The sequence below is a fragment of the Hordeum vulgare genome, chromosome 1H (genome assembly GCF_904849725.1).
Source record: "Hordeum vulgare subsp. vulgare chromosome 1H, MorexV3_pseudomolecules_assembly, whole genome shotgun sequence".
NCBI classification, from domain to species: domain Eukaryota; kingdom Viridiplantae; phylum Streptophyta; class Magnoliopsida; order Poales; family Poaceae; genus Hordeum; species Hordeum vulgare.
The window spans coordinates 407,109,622-407,130,769 of NC_058518.1; positions in this window are offsets into that span (position 1 = coordinate 407,109,622).

Sequence of the window (21,148 nt, forward strand, 5' to 3'; positions counted from 1 at the left end):
ATTTGTCGAAAACCCTTTGCGACAAGTCGAGCTTTGTAAACGGTTACATTACCGTTTGCATCAGTCTTCTTCTTGAAGATCCATTTATTTTCTATGGCTCGCCGGTCATCGGGCAAGTCCACCAAAGTCCATACTTTGTTCTCATACATGGATCCTATCTCAGATTTCATAGCCTCAAGCCATTTGTTGGAATCCGGGCCCGCCATTGCTTCTTCATAGTTCGAAGGTTCACCGTTGTCTAACAACATGATTTCCATCAGAGGGTTGGCGTACCACTCTGGCGCGGAGCGTGCCCTTGTGGACCTTCGCGGTTCAGTAGTAACTTGATCCGAAGCTTCATGATCATCATCATTAACTTCCTCTTCAGTTGGTGTAGGCGCCACAGGAACAACTTCCCGTGCTGCGCTACTATCCTGTTCGAGAGGGGGTGTAATTACTTCATCAAGTTCTACCTTCCTCCCACTTACTTCTTTCAAGAGAAACTCTTTCTCTAGAAAAGATCTCTTCTTGGCAACAAAGGTCTTACCTTCGGATCTAAGATAGAAGGTATACCCAATAGTTTCCTTAGGGTATCCTATGAATACACATTTCTCCGCTTTGGGTTCGAGCTTTTCTGGTTGAAGTTTCTTCACATAAGCATCGCAGCCCCAAACTTTAAGAAACGGCGACTTAGGTTTCTTGCCAAACCATAGTTCATACGGTGTCGTATCAACGGATTTAGACGGTGCCCTATTTAAAGTGAATGCTGCAGTTTCTAATGCGTATCCCCAAAATGATAGCGGTAAGTCGGTAAGAGACATCATAGATCGTACCATATCTAATAAAGTGCGATTACGACATTCAGACACTCCATTGCGTTGCGGTGTGCCAGGCGGCGTCAGTTGTAAAACGATTCCACACTTCCTTAGATGTGTGCCAAACTCGTGACTCAAATATTCTCCTCCACGATCAGATCGTAGACACTTAATTTTTCTGTCACGTTGATTCTCGACCTCACTCTGAAATTCCTTGAACTTTTCAAATGTCTCAGATTTGTGCTTCATCAAGTAGATATACCCATACCTACTCAAATCATCGGTGAGAGTGAGAACATAACGATAGCCACCGCGAGCTTCAACGTTCATTCGACCACACACATTAGTATGTATTATTTCCAATAAGTCTGTTGCTCTCTCCATTATTCCTGAGAATGGAGTCTTAGTCATCTTGCCCATGAGGCACGGTTCGCATGTGTCAAATGATTCAAAGTCAAGAGACTCTAATAGTCCATCAGTATGGAGGTTCTTCATGCGCTTAACACCGATATGGCGGCAGTGCCACACGTATGTGGGACTATCATTATCAACTTTACATCTTTTGGCACTCACACTATGAATATGTGTAACATCACGATCGAGATTCATCAAGAATAAACCATTCACCAGCGGAGCATGACCATAAAACATATCACTCATATAAATAGAACAACCATTATTCTCTGACTTAAATGAGTAGCCGTCTCGCATTAAGCAAGACCCTGATACAATATTCATGCTCAAATCTGGTACTAAATAACAATCATTAAGGTTTAAAACTAATCCCGACGGTAGATATAGAGGTAGCGTGCCGACGGCGATCACATCGACTTTGGAACCATTCCCCACACGCATCGTCACCTCGTCCTTGGCCAGTCTCCGCTTATTCTGCAGTTCCTGCTTTGAGTTGCAAATGTGAGCAACAACACCGGTATCAAATACCCTGGAGCTACTACGAGCGCTGGTAAGGTACACATCAATAACATGTATATCACATATACCTTTAACGTTGCCGGCCTTCTTGTCCGCTAAGTATTTGGGGCAGTTCCGCTTCCAGTGACCTTTTCCCTTGCAATAGAAGCACTCAGTCTCAGGCTTGGGTCCATTCTTTTTCTTCTTCCCGGCATCTGGCTTACCGGGCGCGGCAACAACTTTGCCGTCTTTCTTGAAGTTCTTCTTACCCTTGCCTTTCTTGAAACTAGTGGTCTTGTTGACCATCAACACTTGATGCTCTTTCTTGATTTCTACTTCTGCAGACTTGAGCATCGAGTACAACTCGGGAATGGTCTTCTCCATCCCTTGCATGTTGTAGTTAAGCACAAAGCCTTTGTAGCTTGGTGCGAAAGACTGGAGGATTCTGTCAATTATAGCATCATCCGGAAGTTCGACTCCAAGTGAAGTCAGACGACCATGTAACCCAGACATTTTGAGTATGTGCTCACTGACAGAACTATTCTCCTCCATCTTACAGCTAAAGAACTTGTCGGAGACTTCATATCTCTCGACACGGGCATGAGCTTGAAAAACTAGCTTCAGCTCCTGGAACATCTCATATGCTCTGTGTTGCTCAAAACGCCTTTGGAGCCCCGTTTCTAAACTGTATAACATTCCACACCTAACCAGAGAGTAGTCATCACTCCGCGTTTGCCAGACGTTCAGAATGTCCTAGGCTGCTGCGGGAGCGGGAGGGTCACCTAGCGGTGCATCAAGGACATAAGCCTTTTTAGCTGCTTCAAGGATGAGCTTCAAGTTGCTAACCCAGTCCGCATAGTTGCTACCATCATCTTTCAGCTTGTTTTTCTCTAGGAATGCGTTGAAATTGAGGTTGACGTTGGCCATCTACAATATTTATAAAGACAACTTTTAGACTAAGTTCATGACAATTAAGTTCATTTAATCAAATTAAGTATGAACTCCCACTTAAATCGACATCCCTCTAGTCATCTAAGTGATACACGATCCATGTTGACTAACCCGTGTCCGATCATCACGTGAGACGGACTAGTCACCATGGTGAGCAACTTCACGCTGATCGTATTCAACCATACGACTCATGTTCGACATTCCGGTCTCTTGTATTCGAGGTCATGTCTGTACATGCTAAGCTCGTCGAGTCAACCTAGGTGTTTCGCGTGTGTAAATTTGGCTTACACCCGTTGTATGCGAACGTTAGAATCTATCACACCCGATCATCACGTGGTGCTTCGAGACAACGAACCTTCGCAACAGTGCACACTTAGGGGAATACGTTCTCGAAATTTTAAGAGGGATCATCTTATTATGCTACCGTCGTTCTAAGCAATAAGATGTAAAACATGATAAACATCACAATGCAATCATATAGTGACATGATATGGCCATTATCATCTTTGCTCTTTCAATCTCCATCTTCAGGCATCACATGATCATCATCGTCACCGGCGTGACACCATGATCTCCATCATCATGTCTCCGTGAAGTCGTCACGCCAACTACTACTATCACTACTGCTATAGCTAACCGTTAGCAATGAAGTAAAAGTAGTAAGCACATGGCGTTGCATCTCATACAATAAATTAAGACAACTCCTATGGCTCCTGCCGGTTGTCATACTCATCGACATGCAAGTCGTGAAACCTATTACAATAACATGATCATCTCATACATGATACATGCAACATCACAACTTTGGCCATATCACATCACATGTCAAACCGTGCAAAAACAAGTTAGACATCCTCTAATTGTTGTTGCAAGTTTTACGTGGCTGATTTGGGTTTCTAGCAAGAACGCCTTCTTACCTACGTGACAGACACAACGATGATATGCCAAAGCTATTTACCCTTCATAAGGACCCTTTTCATGAAATCCAATCCGACTAGAGTAGGAGAGACAGACACCCGCTAGCCACCTTTATGCAGGTGTGCATGTCTGTCGGTGGAACCAGTCTCACGTAAGCGTACGTGTAAAGTCGGTCCGGGCCGCTTCATCCCACAATACCGCCTAAAAATAATAAGACTAGTAGCGGCAAGCAAATTGACAAATCATCGCCCACAACTTTTGTGTTCTACTCGTGCATAGAATCTACACATAGAAAACCTCGCTCAGATGCCACTGTTGGGGAACGTAACATAAATTCAAAATTTTCCTACGCATATTCAGATCTTCCTATGGAGAGACCAGCAACGAGAGTGGGGGTAAGAGCATCTTCATACCTTTGAAGATCGCTAAGCGGAAGCGTTGCTAGAACGCGGTTGATGGAGTCATACTCGCAGTGATTCCGATCTAGTGCCGAACTACGACACCTCCGCGTTCAACACACGTGCAGCCCGGTGACGTCTCCCGCACCTTGATCCAGCAAGGAGGAGGGAGAGGTTGGGGAAGAACTCCAGCAACACGACGGCGTGGTGTCGATGGAGAGACGAGGTCTCCCGGCAGGGCTTCGCCAAGCACCGGCAGAGAGGAGGAGGAAGAAGGGCAGGGCTGCGCCGAGGGAGAGGCAAAAGTCTGATCTCCGATGGCCAAAAGTGCCCACTATATATAGGGGGAGGGAGGGGCTGCGCCCCCTTGAGGGTTCCCCTCTCCTGGGGGGGCAGCCCTATATGGGGCTGGTGCGGCGGCCAAGGGGGGAGGAGGGGTGTGGCGCACCCCTGGTGGGCCTTAGGCCCACCTAGCTTAGGGTTTGCCCCCCCCCTTTTCTCTCCCCCACGCATTGGGCTGAGTGGGGTGGCGCACCAGCCCACCTAGGGGCTGGTTCCCTTCCCCACTTGGCCCACCTTACGCCCCGGGGTCGTTGCCCCCCTTCGGTGGACACCCGGGGCCACCTCCGGTGGTCCCGGTGGTCCCGGTACGTTACCGGTGATGCCCGAAACACTTCCGGTATCCGAAACCATCTGTCCTATATATCAATCTTTACCTCCGGACCATTCCGGAGCTCCTCGTGACGTCCGGGATCTCATCTGGGACTCCGAACAACTTTCGGTAACCTCGTATAACAATTCCCTATAACCCTAGCGTCACCGAACCTTAAGTGTGTAGACCCTACGGGTTCGGGAGACGGGCAGACATGACCGAGACATCTCTCTGGCCAATAACCATCAGCGCGGTCTGGATACCCATGTTGGCTCCCACTTGCTCCACGATGATCTCATCAGATGAACCACGATGTCAAGGATTCAATCAATCCCGTATACAATTCCCTTTGTCTGTCGGTATAGAACTTCCCCGAGATTCGATCGTCGGTATACCAATACCTTGTTCAATCTCGTTACCGGTAAGTATCTTTACTCGTTCCGTAGCACGTCATCGTGTGACTAACTCCTTAGTCACATTGAGCTCATGATGATGTTCTACCGAGTGGGCCCAGAGATACCTCTCCGTCACACGGAGTGACAAATCCCAATCTCGATTCGTACCAACCCAACAGACAGTTTCGGAGGTACCCGTAGTGCACCTTTATAGTCACTCAGTTACGTTGTGACGTTTGATACACCCAAAGCACTCCTATGGTATCCGGGAGTTGCACAATCTCACGGTCGAAGGAAAAGATACTTGACATTAGAAAAGCTTTAGCATACGAACAATACGATCTAGTGCTTCGCTTAGGATTGGGTCTTGTCCATCACATCATTCTCCCAATGATGTGATCCCGTTATCAATGACATCTAATGCCTATGATCAGGAAACCATGATCATCTATTGACTAACGAGCTAGCCAACTAGAGGCTTGCTAGGGACACATTGTGATCTATTTATTCACATATGTATTGCTGTTTCCTGTTAATACAATTATAGCATGAACAATAGACAATTATCATGAACAAGGAAATATGATAATAACCATTTTATTATTGCCTCTAGGGCATATTTCCAACAGGATCTAAAACACACATATATTGGCGACAACATAATAGGTTCAGATCTGAAATCATGGCACTCGGGCCCTAGTGACAAGCATTAAGCATAGCCAAGTAGTAGCAACATCAATCTAGAACATAGTGGATACTAGGGATCAATCCCCGTCAAAAACTAACTCGATTACATCATAGATATCATCCAACTCATCACCATCCAGCAAGCCTACAATTAGATTACTCATGAACGATGAAGAGCATCATGGAATTGTCGATGGAGGAAGGTTGATGATGACGATGGCGACGATTTCGCCTCTCCGGAGCCCGAAACGGACTCCAGATCTGCCCTCCAGATGAAGAACAAGATGTGGCGGCGCCTCCGTATCGCAAAACGCGATGAAACCTTCTCTCTGATTTTTTTTCCACGTGAAACAGAAGATATAGGACTGAGATTGGGGGCGGTGGTGCCACGTGGGCCCCACAAGCCCCCATGGCGCAGCCATAGGGGGTGGACGCGGCCTAGGGGCTTGTGGCCCACTGGTACGCCCCCTCACGTGGAACTTTGTGCAGGTATTTTTCTTTTATTCCAGAAAAAATCTCCGTAAGTTTTCAGGACGTTCCGAGAACTTTCATTTCTGCACAAAAATAACACCATGACAATTCTGCTGAAAACAACGTCATTTCGGGTTAGTTCCATTCAAATCATGCAAATTAGAGTCCAAAACAAAGGCAAACGAGTTCAGAAAAGTAGATACGACGGAGACGTATCAAGTGGCACATCTATTTTGGAGGTTGCAGTCTCATTTTGTTGCTGCTAGAATGTTGTGGTGCCGATCATGTGTGCGGGCCTGCATGTCTCAGGAATTTTGGTGATGCGTATTCAGTGAAAAGAGATGTTTATGTCGACGATGAGGCGTCTACATTGACTTCGTAAATCTTAATATGATGCCGGCTTAGTCTATCAGAAATGCTCATAGGGATAGGGTATACGTGCGTGTATTAATAAGGGTGAACGTATGTGTGTTTATACGAGTGCTTGTGTTTGTACCGTGTTCAAATGTTTTTGTGAAGCTCCGCCAGTGCCTTAGGCCATCAATATTGTTTTGTTTCTTTTGCGCTACTTTATGTGTAACTTGTAGGTTTTGTTAGCTAGTGTCATCAGGTTTTTGCTCGGGGGTGCATGAGCCGATTGCACGCAGCGTAGAACTCTTCTGTATTGACGTTTTACAAACAAGAATCTTTTTTTTTGAATAGAATGAAAAATTCAGTATCTTTTATGTGTATATATATATCTTCTTGCCCGTAACTTGTATTTTTGTTATGCTAGTATCGGGGGTAAGCCCGGTTCGAAAAAGAGACTCAACGACACCAATTACTCCATATTTATCGATGAGCATATCTTTGATGAGGTTTTGACTTAGTAGATGCACTTAATTTGTCAATTGTTGCAACATGTCATTCGGTTAATGTGTAAGTTTCTACATGATCTGATTATCTTGGGATCAATATTATTTGAAAGCTACTTCATTATCTTGTATTGTTCGACCTTGTACTTGATTCGTGCTTGCTTTATATATAAAGGAGGGTGAAAGTTTTTTTGAGAGATTAACGTGCCAGTTGTTGTAGCATGGATCAATGCATCGTGGATGTGGACCCTTGGAACGTATCGATACTACTCCATTCCTAAATATAAATCGTTTTAGAGGTTTACGGATGTATACAGACACATTTTAAAGTATAGATTTATTTATTTTATTTTATATGTAATCCGCTAGTAAAATATTTAAAAAGACTTATATTTAGAAACAATGAGTAGGATGCACTGTGGGCAATAAATAGCTAATGCACAGTGAGGCCCAAGCAACACTAAATCGTTTAGGACATTTTTGAGTTTGATGGTTTGTGCTGCGCCACTAGAACGGTTGTGTTAATTCAGAAAATAATTTGTTGACCAATAACGGAAACAAATTAACAGAATATACGGCCAGTTCATACTCCGTTCATTCCTAAATACAAGTTTTTTAAACGATTTCACAAGGGAATTACATATGAATATATAGACACTTTAGAGTATAGATTCATTCATTTTGTTCCGTATGTAGCCTCCTAGTGAAATGTTGAAAAAGACTTATATTTAGAAACGAAGGAAATAGTATATAACACCTTTTTATTTCAAAATCAATAAAGCAACTTGATAACCCTAATGAAACAATCTATTCAGCACTAGTCCTTCCCCTCTGTCTTCTCTCTCCCGAATCGATCTTCAGTTGGAAACCTTGTTGACGAACCTCTTCTTGGGCCTCAACTCGTTGCTCTGGCCGCACTTCTTCTTGCGGCAGTTGGTGGACCTCGGAGGAAGCCGCGCGAGCACCTATTCCACACCACCACATGTTATCAAAGATCCATCGAGGAGTTGCATGGGGTATGTCGAACTTACTCCCTCCGATTTAAATATAATTCTTTCTACAAATTTCACTACAAAAAACATACGAAGCAAAATGAGTTAATCTATACTTTAAAGTATATTTATATGCATTCATATGTAGTCCGTAGTGAAATTTTAAAAAAACTTATTTTAAAAACAAAGTGAGTAATAATTAACGAAGTAGTATATCCATCCGTTCCTAAATATAAATCTTTTAAAGACTCCCAAAAAAATTACACACAAAACAAAATGAATGAATCTACGACATGGGAGTAACTACACCCAATAGTAGGAGTTATTTTCCCCATATATATATATATATATATATATGTGTGTGTGTGTGTGTGTGTGTGTGTGTGTGTGTGTGTGTGTATGTGTGTGTGTGTAATCTTTTGTGTGTAATCTTTTAGTGAAACCTTTAAAAGACTTATATTTAGGAACATATGGAGTAGATCTCAAAATTTGATCGTGGGCTTTGCATGTGAGTAGACATATAGGGCGTGTTTGGTTGCATGCATTGTTTTTTATCCATTTGCATATTTGTCCGAGTTGGGCCCGGTTGAGCATATACACGCAAAAAAACCAAACATCTGCATGTTGATTGGTTGCGTGCATGTCCTCTTCCTGCATCATAGCGACGCCTTTACGCACCGTGTTTGGTTGCTCGCATTGTATGCGCTCACACAAGTGCAAGTTGTGTAGTTACATTCAGGACAGTACTGTTGTAACATCCTCCTCGATGTGGTGAGGTTACCAAAGGCACACATGAATTACTAACATGTAAACTTGTAGCAACACAATGATCTTAAGAACAAATATAAGTCTTAACCACACAGAACAAGCTTTAAACCAACATAGTAAGATAAGTTCTAAATGAAACCAGGTCTTAACAGCAGCTTAGGCGTTCGCGGCGAAGGCATTGCCGTGCTTCTTGCACTTTGTGGCCACCTTCACACCCTCGTCGTCGAAGACGATCACTTTCATGGTGTCACGGGTCAGCAGCTTGAATGTCAGCATGTACCCGGTCATGATATGGTGAACGACGACGAAGGTGTCCCAACCCTGATCAAGGGTGACTCTCTCGTTCATCAACCTCACCGTCACCCTCCATGCACAATCGATGTTCATCTTCAGCTTGAACTCTGCAGGGATGGGTGGAATGTGCTTCCTGAAGTCCAGGGCAATAACAGATTCTCCAGCTTTGGAGCAAGGATAACCTTGCAGAAGTGGCTCGGTCCTGTCTCCTGATGGTAGTGGCCGTAGTTCCTCCGCTTGGGGCTGGGGTGATCTTGCATTGGCTCTTCGACCAATGGAGGCACAACCTCCTTGCACTTCTACAATGGTGGCACCACCTCTTTGCCCTTGTCCATCTGCATTATGAACAACACGTAGTTCAGTGGTTAGCATTCATTCATATCGGCCTATATTAACCCACCTCACTAACCCAACACCGCACTCAAAGCACCTCTGTTTGACCACCTCTCCTCTTCTACCTCTCTATTTCACCACCTCCCCGTCGGCATGAACTCCAACTCCTACTCCTTGGTCACCGGGCAAGATGGGCCAAGTACAGGTAGTAAAAGGCACCTCAAGACCAGCGTGCGGCGGCGTATGATACGTCCCAAACGTATCTATAATTTCTGCTTGTTCCATGATCTTTTAAAGAAAAATATATTAAAATCAGCGCACTAGAAGCTTCACGAAGCACGAAAGGGGGCCAGGGGCCGCCCAGGCGACCTGTGGGCACGACCCACCCCCAGGCCGCGCAGGAAGGCTGCCTGGGTGGGTCCCACGCCCTCCGGTGCCCTCCTTTCACCAATATTTACCCCTCAACGAGGAAAACCCTAGATGAGATCCAGAATCGCGAATTTCTCCATCGTTCCGCCGCCGCAGCGCTTCCGAGATCGGGAGCGTCAGGAGACCTCTTCCCAGCACCAGGTCGGAGGGAGGATTGACCTCCGGGAGCTTCTCCATCGACATGGATGCTTCCCGGACGTGACATGAGTAGTCCCCCTTGGACCATGAGTCCATGACCAGTAGTTATGCGATGTCTTCTCTCCAATCTTGTGCTTCCATGATTAGTCCTTGTGAGCTGCCCTACATGATAAAGGCACCTATGTAATTTTCGTGCTATTGCTATGCTCGGTTTGTTGGGCTTCGATGGATTATGAGATTATGTTCAGATTGTTATGAGTTATATATTTGATTATCCTTTTATATTATGTTCTTTAGTGATTCATGCATGTTCTCCGTTGCTTTGTATTGCTTTGGCCGAGTAGTAGATTGTAACTCCAAGAGGCGGCATTATGCATGATTGTGGGTTCATGCCCCCTGATGTCTAGCTTGAGCGACAGAAACATGAGACTAGGGGATGTGCTTTTGCCACCAGGGAGAAAACAACGGTGCTTGTGACCACGGTTGCAAGGATTGTTTACCTTACGCATAGTTTGTTAATGCAGCTATCCGTTGCTTTGAGTTTACACTTCGGGTGGGGCTCGCAACTTAATACCAGCGAGATGTTCTAGATAGATATCTCAAGGTGGATGATTAGTAAGTAGATGTTGATGAATAAACGGTCTACTTGTATTGGCGTACCGCCCATTACTATTGAGCCTCTAAATTTCAAGTAGCATAATTAGCATTGAAGTGCGTTCATTATTCTGTCAATTTCCCACTATAACTTGTTCACCCAAGCATAGTTGTTTATCGTCTTTTGGGAGAGAGACATCACTAGTGAACATCACGTGACTCCGGTCCATATCACCACCATTGCTTCCACCTCCATCATTTACTGCTTTCATTTACTTTCCTGTTGCAATCACTATTACTATTCCTGCTTGTGTTTTGATCCTTTGCAAACTACAAGGCCGGAGAGATTGACAACCTCTCTATACTCGTTGGGAGCAAAGTTATTTGTGTGTGTGCAGGTCCACGTCTTTTGCTAGCGCTAGGGTAGGAGACACCTACTTGTTGATCCTCGGAGTCCTCCTGGTTCGATAAACCTTACAGTCTTCGTGTAAGGGAAAACTTGTTGCTGACTACATCTCAACCTTCCACTTGGGGTAACCAACGAGGAGCGAGAAGTATATACATCATATCGTCATCAAGCAAGTTTTCCGACGTCGTTGCCGGGGACTCCAGTCTTCAAGATATGGGAGTTGCACGCTATCTTTTACTTTTGCTTTTTAGTCTTGTTAGTTTGCTTTCTAGTTTTTGCTTTAGAGTCTATACCAAAAACCATAAAAAAATAGTTGCTTTGTTATTGCTTGTTGCTGTTGCTATGGGTTCCACTGAAAACACCAAGTTGTGTGAGTTCACTAGTCACAACAACAATGACTTTATGTGCACTCCTATTGCTGCTCCCGCCACTGGGGCTACCTCCTATGAGATTAAACATGCTTTACTGAACCTTGTTATGAAAGATCAATTCTCCGGTGCTGGAGATGATGCTGCCTTGCACTTGAACAATTTTGTTGAGCTTTGTGATATGCAAAAATATAAAGAAGTAGATGGTGATATTGTTAAACTTAAGCTTTTTTCTTTTCTCATTGAGATGAGGAGCTAAAGTGTGGCTTCAATCTTTGCCTAGGAATAGCATAGATTATTGGGGTAAGTGCAAATATGCTTTTATTGGGAAGTATTACCCGCCTCCTAAGATTATCCAGTTAAGAAGTACTATTATGAATTTTAGGCAACTGGATAATGAACACGTTGCTCAAGCTTGGGAACGTATGAAATCTCTTTCTAAGAATTGCCCTACACATGGTTTGACTACTTGGATGGTTATCCAAACTTTCTATGCAGGACTGAACTTTACCTCGCAGAATTTGTTAGACTCGGTCGTGGGAGGAACCTTTATGATCATGACTTTACTCACTAAGCAAGCTCCTATTGATCCTTATGATGTTCCTTTAAATTCTTTGGCTGCTCAAGAAAGAGAGCAAGTTGACGTTAATTTTATCTCTAGGAACAACTTTAATAATAATGCTTATAGGAGTAATTTTGGTAGCAATCCTAGACCATTCCCATCCAACAACTATGGGAACAACAACAATTATCCTAGCACCAAAAAATCCACTTATGAATTAGAGAGCATGCTTAAAGACTTTATCACTTCTCAAAAAGCCTTCAACAAGAGTGTAGAAGAGAAACTAGAAAAAATAGATAGTCTCTCTTTGAAGGTGGACAACATAGCTCATGATGTGGAGATGCTTAAAATTAGAACTTCCCCCCTTGAGGAAAGGAACACCACACCCATGAATGCTATCCAAGTCCAAATTAACGATAACATAAGAATGCTAGCCAAACTTAAGGATGGATGGGCTAGAGAAAAAGAAGAGGAAGATAGGATTAAGAGCCTTCCTACACACACTACCATTGCTACCATACACGTTGTTGAGGATCTCAAAACTTTTAGCACCCATCACACTCCTAGTCCCAATGGACTTATTAATGGTGATGCTAATACCTCAACTATAGGACAAGAAGGTCCTTTGAATTTAGAGACTACCAAAAGAATGAGCTTAGATGACATTACTACCACTTTAATTAATGGTAGTAACCTTGATTTTCACAATTGTACTCTTTCCGAAGTTATCACCTTTTGCAAAGAATGGCTAAAGACCCCCACACTAGTACACTCAATATTGCCTTCACCGAGCATATTACCAATTCTCTTAACAAATCTAGGGAGGAGAAGCTCAAGCTAGAGACTTCTATTCCTAGGAAACTAGAAGTGTTGGAATTATGCCCTAGAGGCAATAATAAATATAGTTATTATTATAATTCCTGTATCAAGATAATCGTTTATTATCCATACTATAATTGTATTGAATGAAGACTCATTTACATGTGTGGATACATAGACAAAACACTGTCCCTAGCAAGCCTCTAGTTGGCTAGCCAGTTGATCAAAGATAGTCAGTGTCTTCTGATTATGAACAAGGTGCTGTTGCTTGATAACTGGATCATGTCATTAGGAGAATCACGTGATGGACTAGACCCAAACTAATAGACGTAGCATGTTGATCGTGTCATTTTGTTGCTACTGTTTTTCTGCGTGTCAAGTATTTGTTCCTATGACCATGAGATCATATAACTCACTAACACCGGAGGAATACTTTGTGTGTATCAAACGTCGCAACGTAACTGGGTGACTATAAAGATGCTCTACAGGTATCTCCGAAGGTGTTCGTTGAGTTAGTATGGATCAAGACTGGGATTTGTCACTCCGTGTGACGGAGAGGTATCTCGGGGCCCACTCGGTAATACAACATCACACACAAGCCTTGCAAGCAATGTAACTTAGTGTAAGTTGCGGGATCTTGTATTACGGAACGAGTAAAGAGACTTGCCGGTAAACGAGATTGAAATAGGTATGCGGATACTGACGATCGAATCTCGGGCAAGTAACATACCGAAGGACAAAGGGAATGACATACGGGATTATATGAATCCTTGGAACTCAGGTTCAAACGATAAGTTCTTCGTAGAATATGTAGGATCCAATATGGGCATCCAGGTCCCGCTATTGGATATTGACCGAGGAGTCTCTTGGGTCATGTCTACATAGTTCTCGAACCCGCAGGGTCTGCACACTTAAGGTTCGACGTTGTTTTATGCGTATTTGAGTTATATGGTTGGTTACCGAATGTTGTTCGGAGTCCCGGATGAGATCACGGACATCACGAGGGTTTCCGGAATGGTCCGGCAACGAAGATTGATATATGGGATGACCTCATTTGATTACCGGAAGGTTTTCGGAGTTACCGGGAATGACGAATGGGTTCCGGGAGTTCACCGGGGGGCAACCCACCCCGGGGAAGCCCATAGGCCTTGAGGGTGGCGCACCAGCCCTTAGTGGGCTGGTGGGACAGCCCAAAAGGGCCCTATGCGCATTGGAAGAAAAATCAAAGAGGAAAAGGAAAAAAAAGGGGAGGTGGGAAAGGAAAGAAGGACTCCACCCACCAAACCAAGTAGGACTCGGTTTGGGGGGGGGAGTCCTTCCCCCCTTTGGCTCGGCCGACCCCCTTGGGGCTCCTTGAGCCCCAAGGCAAGGTCCCCCCTCTCCCACCTATATATACAGAGGTTTTAGGGCTGATTTGAGACGACTTTTCCACGGCAGCCCGACCACATACCTCCACGGTTTTTCCTCTAGATCGCGTTTCTGCGGAGCTCGGGCGGAGCCCTACTGAGACAAGATCATCACCAACCTCCGGAGCGCCGTCACGCTGCCGGAGAACTCTTCTACCTCTCCGTCTCTCTTGTTGGATCAAGAAGGCCGATATCATCATCGATCTGTACGTGTGCTGAACGCGGAGGTGCCGTCCGTTCGGCACTAGATCGTGGGACTGATCGCGGGATAGTTCGTGGGGCGGATCGAGGGACGTGAGTACGTTCCACTACATCAACTGCGTTCACTAACGCTTCTGCTGTACGGTCTACAAGGGTACGTAGACCACTCATCCCCTCTCGTAGATGGGCATCACCATGATCGGTCTTCGTGCGCGTAGGAAATTTTTTGTTTCCCATGCGACGTTCCCCATCAAGAAGATGGTTAGGATCCTATGGTCAAGATTAAATTGAATAATATCTCTTGCTTTTCCTTATGTGATGTTGGAGCTAGTGCCTCCGTTATGCCCAAAAGAATGTATGATATGCTTGATTTGAAACCTTATGACCAATTTCTTTTGGTGTTCGTCTTGTTGATTCTTCCATAAAGAAACCTTTAGGGAGAATTGGTGATGTTCTTATTGTTGCCAATGATAACTATGTGCTTGTTGATTTTCTTATTATGGACATTGAGTGTGATATTTCATGTCCAATTATTTTGGGACGCCCTTTTCTCCGTTGGTGCTATCATTGACATGAAAGAAGGGAACATTAGATTCCAATTCCACCTTAAGAAGGGAATGGAACACTTCCCTCGAAAGAAGATTAAGTTACGTTATGAGTCCATCATTCGGGCAAGTTATTCTTATGGAGTTGATAACACTGTTGGAAATATGCCCTAGAGGCAATAATAAAATGGTTATTATCATATTTCCTTGTTCATGATAATCGTATATTGTTCATGCTATAATTGTATTAACAGGAAACAGTAATACATGTGTGAATAGATAGATCGCAATGTGTCCCTAGCAAGCCTCTAGTTGGCTAGTTCGTTGATCAATAGATGATCATGGTTTCCTGATCATCAACATTAGATGTCATTGATAACGGGATCACATCATTGGGAGAATGATGTGATGGACAAGACCCAATCCGAAGCGTAGCACTAGATCATGTTGTTCGTATGCTAAAGCTTTTCTAATGTCAAGTGTCTTTTCCTTCGACCGTGAGATTGTGCAACTCCCGGATACCGTAGGAGTGCTTTGGGTGTATCAAACATCAAAACGTAACTGGGTGACTATAAAGGTGCACTACGGATATCTCCGAAAGTGTCTGTTGGGTTGGTACGAATCGAGATCGGGATTTGTCACTCCGTGTGAAGGACAGGTATCTCTGGGGCCACTCGGTAGAACATCATCATGAGCTCAATGTGACTAAGGATTTAGTCACAGGATGACGTGCTACGGAACGAGTAAAGAGACTTATCGGAAACGAGATTCAACAAGGTATGGGTATACCGACGATCGAATCTCGGGCAAGTTCTATACTGACACACAAAGGGAATTGTATACGGGATTGATTGAATCCTTGACATCATGGTTCATCCGATGAGATCATCGTGGAACATGTGGAAGCCACCATGAGATCCCGCTGATGGTTATTGGCCGGAGAGTGTCTCGGTCATGTCTGCATGCCTCCCGAACCCGTAGGGTCCACACTTAAGGTCCGATGACGCTAGGGTTATAGGGAATTGCTATACCAGGTTACTGAAGGTTGTTCGGAGTCCCGGATGAGATCCCGGACGTCTCGAGGAGCTCTGGAATGGTCCGGAGGTAATGATTGATATATAGGATGGATGAGTTTGGACGCCGGAAATGTTTCGGCTACCATCGGCAAAGTGTCGGGACCACCGGACAGGTTCCGGAGGCCCACCAGGAGGGGCCACAATCCCCACGAGGCTACATGGGCCAAGTGTGAGAGGGAACCAGACCCTAGGTGGGCTGGTGCGCCCCCCACACTCAGCCCAAGGCGCCTAGAGAGGGAAAGGAGGGGAAACCCTAAGTCTGGTGGGCCTAAGGCCCACCAGGGGTGTGATGACCCACAACTATAGGGGATCTATCGTAGTCCTTTCGCTAAGTAAGAGTGTCGAACCCAACGAGGAGCAAAAGGATTTGACAAGTGGATTTTAGCAAGGTATTCTCTGGAAGCACTGAAATTATCGGTAACAGATAGTTGTGCGATAAGATGATTCGTAGCAAGTAGCAAGTAGCAAAAGTAACAAAGGTGCAGCAAAGTGGCCCAATCCCTTTTGTAGCAAGGGACAAGCCTGGACAAACTCTTATAAGAGGTAAAGCGCTCCCGAGGACACATGGGAATTTCTGTCAAGCTAGTTTTCATCATGTTCATATGATTCGCGTTCGCTACTTTGATAGTTTGATATGTGGGTGGACCGGTGCTTGGGTGCTGCCCTTACTTGGACAAACATCCCACTTATGATTAACCCCTCTCGCAAGCATCCGCAACTACGAAAGAAGAATTAATACAAAGTCTAACCATAGCATTAAACTAATGGATCCAAATCAGCCCCTTACGAAGCAACGCACAAACTAGGGTTTAAGCTTTTGTCACTCTAACAACCCATCATCTACTTACTACTTACCAATGCCCTCCTCTAGGCCCAAATAATGGTGAAGTGTTATGTAGTCGACGTTCACATAACACCACTAGAGGAAAAACAACATACAACACATCAAAATATCGAACGAATACCAAATTCACATGACTACTTATAGCAAGACTTATCCCATGTCCTGAGGAACAAAAGTGACTACTCACAAAGCATAATAATATTCATGACCAGAGAGGTATTGAATAGCATCAAGGATTTTAACATATAATCTTCCACCGAGTAATCCAACTAGCATCAACTACAAAGAGTAATTAAAACTACTAGCAACCTTACAGGTACCAATATGAGTCGCGAGACGGAGATTGGTTACAAGAGATGAACTAGGGTTTGGAGATGAGATGGTGTTGATGAAGATGTTGATGGTGATGAGTCCCCTCCGACGAGAGGAGTGTTGGTGATGACGATGGCGACGATTTCCCCCTCCGGGAGGGAAGCTTCCCCGACACGACGACCCTGCCAAAGCTCTAGATTGGTTCTGCTCAAGTTCCGCCTCGTGGCGGCGGTGATTCCTCCCGAAATCCTCCTTTTGATTTTTTCTGGAACGAAACCCTCCTTATAGAAAAAGAGGGGGGCCAGAGGGCCAACTGGGAGCCCACAAGCCCCCTAGGCGTGGCCAGGGGGTAGGTCGCGCCTGGCAGGCTTGTGGCCTCCTGGTGGCTCCCCTGTGGTACTTCTTCCGCCCGGTATTTTTTATAAATTCCAAAATAAATCCTCGTTGATTTTCACGGCTTTTGGAGTTGCGCAGAATAGGTATCTCAAACTTGCTCCTTTTTCAGGCCAGAATTCCAGCTGTCGGCATTCTCCCTCTTCATGCAAACCTTGCAAAATAAGAGAGAAAAGGCATAAGTATTGTACCGTGAAGTGTAATAACAGCCCATAAAGCGATAAATATCAATATAAAAGTATGTTGCAAAATGTACATATCAACTCCCCCAAGCTTAGACCTCGCTTGTCCTCAAGCGAAAGTCGAGATCAATAAACATGCCCACATGTTTAGAGAGAGAGGTGTCGACAAAACAAGATACTGACATGCAGGCATCATGATCATGATTAGAACAACAATGTCACCATATCAACTCTTATGCTAAAGTGATAATTCCTTCACAAAGTAAAGTATTTATCAAGAACCTTATTGGGAATTAACAACCAATAGCCTTTAGTCATTGAAGCAATTGCAATTTATCATAACATCAGAAAGAGTCAAATAAGAGCTTGTAAAGCAAATCCACATACTCAATCATCCTTTCGTCTTCTACAATTGCTAAAACTGACGTGGTACTCATGAGATCAAAGTTTCAGTTGGACACAGAGAAAGATAGGGGCTTATAGTTTCGCCTCCCAACTATTTACCTCAAGGGTGATGTCAACAATAATAATTCATGAATACTTACTTCCAAATTGACATAAGAATATAGATCTTTCCCTAGCATATGACGTTTGCCAAGATAAAGGCGAAATAAGGAATTGGTGTAGATCACCATGACTCTTTCAAGGGCAAAAGGTAAAGGTACAAGATAGGCCCTTCGCAGCGGGAAGCAGAGGTTGTCATGCGCTTTTTAGGTTTGGATGTGTGTCTTCTTAGTGTGAAGTAACGTCACTTTATATTGCCTCCTGTGATAAAGAACTTTATTATGGAGTCTGTCGCTTTTATATCTTCCTCATCATAGGTTCGTACAAAGCTTATTTTCCACACACTAATAGATCATACATATTTAGGGAGCAATTTTTATTGCTTGCACCGATGACAACTTATGTCGGTGAATACTCACAACATATGCCATAGGTAGGCTAAAGTCGGTGAGAACCGAAGGGACAAAGGTGGGCGCTGGGAACGAGGTTGGTACACGCATGGGACGCACGATGTACCCAGGTTCAGGGCTCTCCGTAGAGATAACACCCCTAATCCTGCTTGTGTGTTTGATGTATGGGAACAGAGTACAATGTCGCTCCTGGAGCTGTGTTGGGAGGAGGAAGAGGGGAGCAGCCGGCTCGACTCTACCTCGCTCTCTGTTGGTTGGTGAGTGTGTAGTGTTGAATGACTGGCAAGTGATCGGTCCCCCGGCATGGGGGGCGGCCACGGGGTTTTATAAACGAACCCACCGGCCTACAATATGGATAAAGGGTACAAGCGTGGGACCCGGCTGGCTGCTTCGCCGGCTGGCCAGGGGCCCACAAGGGTCTTGTCTTGTCGATGAGGGGCCCGCCGGCTGCATGGTCTCGTTTACCTGTGGGACCCGCCGGCTGGCCAATGGGGCTCCCGCGTAAGGTTGACGTTGAGCACGCGTTGTACGTCCAGCGTCGCCCCGCGAGACTCTTCATGGGCAGGCTATACGACCGCCTCCACTGTTCCCCACGCCGAGTGCAGTAATGGAGTGGGAGTGTGACGGTCCGACATGAGGCTAGGTGATGGATCAGAGCCGGGGTAGGTCAGCGGCGTGGCCGCCGACGCTCGTACCTGCCGGGCGCCCCAATCTAGTACCTTTGCTGACGCGTAGCTACCTTATATCGTTAGGTCCTTTCCTGACCTACGATCCGATGTGACTGGTGATCCTCGGCCGGCTAGCCTTCTTGGTTAGCCGGCTTGCGGGTGGCCGTCTCCTCCCCAGTCCGACTGGCGGGACCAGGCCGGCTCTGAAGGGGAGGCCGCCTGCGCTCTAGCCGGCAGGGGATGCCGAGCCGGCCAGAAAGGTGGCCGCCTCATCTTCCAGCCGGGAGGCGATGCCCAGCCGGCCAGAAGACTTGGGCCCTGGGAATCTCCCTATCTTCATGTCCATTGGGCTAGAAATGAAGGAGCAGGCTTGATGACACCACCCCGGGGTTATCACCGGCTTGTTGTCTTGTCTTGATATTTTTGCTGTTGTTTGCGGCGAGGGACGCCGGCCTCGGAGCCGGGTAGCCTCGAAGCGACGCCTCGGTCCAGTCGTAACTGGCCCGGAGAGCGCCACGTGCCAGGCCCCGCCTGGCGTAATGATGGCGATTACTGCTTGACGGGACCGGGCCTGGGCCCTGGGTCCCGCCACGACGCCCCCTCGGCCTCCGCGCAGGAGATCTTCTATGGATTTACTCCGCGACGGTTGGGCTTAGGGGAGCGTTACCGCCCATAATACACGGCATTAATGGGGCTCGGCGCGCACCGGATCCCCTCCCCACGATGCTTCTTGGGGTTTAAATGGGACGCGAGGGTTTCGAGGAGGCCATTCGCCCCCTCTTCTCGCCCCGCTTCGTGCATTCTTCCTCCTTATGTCCTGAGAAGAAGAGCTCGCGCCCTTCGTCTTCTTCTTCTTCGCCGCCGAGACCTCCTCCGCCCGCTTCGAGCTCTCGCCACCCGTAGCCATGGCTGGGGGATCTTCTTCGAAGAGGTCGTCGGCGCAGCAGGCGTCCTAGCAGGGGGCCTGGCTGGGCAGCGATGTCGACGCGGGGCTCATCGACGCGCTCCGTCATCATCGGTTGCTGCCCCCGGCCTCCCAAGTGTGGGTGCGCCTCCCTGGCTCCGAGGCCTCTCCCGCACCTGTCGCGGGAGAGGTGGTGGTCTTCACCGAGCATTTCTACCGGGGTTTCGGGCTCCCGGCTAGCTCTTTCTTCGCTGAGTGGCTCCAGTTCTTCGGCCTACAGCCGCATCATCTGGCGCCGAACGCCATACTGCAGCTGGCCGCCTTCGTGGTCCTGTGCGAGGGCTTCGTGGGGATCGATCCTCGCATCAATCTGTGGTGCAGCTTGTTCTTCTTCAAGCGACAATCCATCGCCATGGAGAAATCCGAGGTGGAGAAGCTCCAGGGGCCGTGCCCCATGACGCCGTGCGGAGCCGCGTTGGTGCATCACCGCCCGAAGTCTGGCTTCCCCCAGATGCCTTTGCAAGACTCCATCAAGCATTGGCAGAAGGGGTTCTTCTATGTGAGGAGCACCGACCCGGCCCAGGATGCCCTCAACATGCCCCCGTTCGCCATCGCCCCTCCGACGCGGCAGAACTGGGACGCGAAGACCCCCAAGCCGCATCCTGAGGTGGTGCTCATTCGTGCCCACCTCAATATCTTGAGGGAGAGCAGACTCCTCGGTCGCGACCTTCTCGCCGCCATGGTGGTTCACTGGATTCTGCCTCTGCAGAGGCGGCCGCATCTGGTCTACCAGATGAGCGGCCGGCTTGATCCGTGCCGGCTGTCCGTCAAGAGGCTCACCTCGGGCGCTGTGGCGCGGAGGGTGAACCTGATCTCCACCGCCCGTATGGATGAGGGCGGGGAATGGACGTGGGGATGGCCCCGTTCAACCGGGCTCATCCGTCTCCCATGGTAGCCTTTCTCCC